The sequence below is a fragment of the Sapajus apella genome, unplaced genomic scaffold (genome assembly GCF_009761245.1).
Source record: "Sapajus apella isolate SASKATOON/1434 unplaced genomic scaffold, GSC_monkey_1.0 scaffold117, whole genome shotgun sequence".
Classification (NCBI taxonomy): Eukaryota; Metazoa; Chordata; class Mammalia; order Primates; family Cebidae; genus Sapajus; species Sapajus apella.
In genome coordinates this window covers 1,231,692-1,234,591 of record NW_022437057.1, presented here as the reverse complement: position 1 = coordinate 1,234,591, position 2,900 = coordinate 1,231,692, and positions in this window count along the sequence as shown.

Below are 2,900 nucleotides of genomic sequence, written 5' to 3'. Positions count from 1 at the left end.
TAGGCCTCCCCAGTAGCTGCGATTACAGGCATGTGCCACCATCCCAGGTAATTTTTGTATTTTTAGTAGAGACAGGGTTTCACCATGTTGGGCAGGCATCGAACTCCTGACCTCAGGTGATCTGCCTGCCTCAGCCTCCCACAGTGCTGGGATTACAGGTGTGAGCCACTGTCCTCAGCCTGAATGCTCTTTTGTCTTTCTTATTTCACATAACATAGTGCTTTTGAGACTCATCCATGTTGTTGCACGTATCAGTAGTTCATTTAAAAAAATGTATGCTTCACCTGGATGATTCTCCCCCACCCCAGTCAAATGTATGCAGACAGTATTCTATTGTAGGTATATACCGCAATTTATTTATGGACATTTGAGTTGTTTCCAGTATTTGTCTTTTATGAATAGAGCTGTTCTGAACATTTTTGTGCAATTTTGCTTTCCTTTCTCCTGGATAAATGCTTGGAAATGGAATCACTAGGACATAGTGCAGGTGTGTATTTATAATCAATTGCCAAGCCGATTTCCAAAGTGAGTTGGACAATTGTATTTTATTTATTTTTTATTTTTTTAATTTAATTTTTGAGATGGAGTCTCATTCTGTGACCCAGGCTGAAATGCGGTGGCACAATCTCGGCTCACCACAAGCTCTGCCTCCCGGGTTCAAGTGATTCTCTTGCCTTAGCCTCCTGAGTAGCTGGGATTACTCAGGAGGCACGTGCCCCCACACCCAGCTAATTTTTGTATTTTTAGTAGAGACAGGGTTTTTCCATGTTGGCCAGGCTGGTCTCAAACTCCCGACCTTAAGTGATCTGCCTGCATTGGCCTCCTCAAGTGGAATTGTACAATTTTAGAATCCCACCAGCTGTGTATGAAATTTTCAGTGCTCTCTCTTCCTTGTCAACATATGAAATTGCCATAGCATCTTCTTGTGATTTTAATTTGCATGTCCTGGATGAGCAGTGATGTTGAGTACCTTTCCCGTGCTTGCTGTCTATTGCTGTATCTTCTTCTACCTTTTTTGAGATGGAGTTTCCCCCTTGTTGCCTAGACTGGAGTGCAGTGTGTGATCTCGGCTCACTGCAGCCTCCGCCTCCTGGGTTCAAGGGATTCTCCTGCCTCAGCCTCCTGAGTAGCTGGGATTACAGGCGCCCACCACCATGCCCAGCAAATTTTGTATTTTTAGTAGAGACAGGTTTCTCCATATTGGTCAGGCTGGCCTCGCCCAACCTTACGTGATCCTCCTGCCTCGGCCTCCCAAAGTGCTGGGATTACAGGCGTGAGACACTGAGCCCAGCCTATCTTAACTGTCCTTTCAAACTTACGGCACACTGACAAAATTGAGCGGTCTGTTTTTTTCTTATTGATTTGTGGGAATTCTTTATACATTCTGGATGTAAGTCTTTTGTCATATACATGTACTGTGAATAGTTTCTCTTAATCTATAGGGTGCCTTTCCTGTTCTTAATGTGTTTGCTAATATTAGTGAACTGAATAGTTCTTGAGAAGAAAAGGACCTCTTAAATGCCAACACTGCTATGCAGGACATGGGGAAAATACTTATGACATACTGCTAGATTAAAAAGGGAGAAAACGCAAAGCTGTACTTGTGATTATGACTTTAACTCTTTCAAAAATATGCATTGAAAAAAACCGTAGGAAAATACATAAAACATTGCTTTGACTGACTATGGGTAGTGAGGTCATGCTCCCCTGCTACCTAAAAAAATGACAGTAAAATATACATAACATAAAATTTACCATTTTTGCTATCTTATCAATTTATTTATGAGATGGGGTTTTGCTTTTTTTTTTTGCCCAGGCTGGAGTGCAATGGTGTGATCTTGGCTCACTGCAACTTCCACCTCCCAGGTTCAAACGATTCTCCTGCCTCAGTCTCCCGAATAGCTGGGATTACAAGCACCCATCACCATGTCGGACTAATTTTTTGTATTTTTAGTAGAGATGGGGGGTTTCACCATTTTGGCCAGGCTGGTCTCGAACTCCTGACATCCAGTGATCCACCTGCCTCAACCTCCCAAAGTGCTGGGATTACAGGCATGAGCCACTGTGCCCGGCTGTTTTTGCCATTTTAAAGTGGGCAATTCCGTGGCATTATGTACATCTCCACCACTGTGCAACCATCACCACTATCTAATTACAGAACTTTTTTCATCACCCAAAACAGAAACCCTGTACCCATTAAACAGTCTCTCCATTCCCTCCTTCCACCAGCCCCCGGCAACCACCAATATGATTTCTATTTCTATTCTCTTGCTATTTGAAAAACATATACTTTTTGCTTTATTTTTTTCCCGGATTTTTGTTAATGCGTTTTGATATGTGAAATGAAGCAGAAACCAAGAGCAACAAAGAATGAGCAAGTACGTTACGTGGCATTGCGTGCTGAGCTGTACGTCAGAGCGGGGAGGCGGCAGAACTCATGTTGTGATGACAGCTAACATGGGTTCAGCTCCGACGGTGCCTGCGTGATTCCTCTGGTGTGTATCTCACAACCACCCCAGCAGGCAGGTTCTGCTGTTATGCATCATACTACACATGATGCAGAATCTCTTCCCAGGTCTCAGGGGATCCCGTTTTTTCTGACTCCCCCACCACTCTGGGAATGCTAATGTGGGCAGAGACCATATTGGTTCTTCTCTCCAAAATATTGCCACTGTCCAGTACGGCCCCAGCTCATCTTTGTGTTCATTAAGAATTGCTGAATGTTAGCCGGGCGCAGTGGTGGGCACCTGTAATCCCAGCTACTCATGAGGCTGAGGCAGGAGAATCGCTTGGACCTAGGAGGCAGAGGTTGCAGTGAGCCGAGATTGCGCCACTGCACTTCAGCTGGGGTGACAGTATAAGACTCTGTCTCAAAAAAACCAAAAATCAAAAAAAAAAAA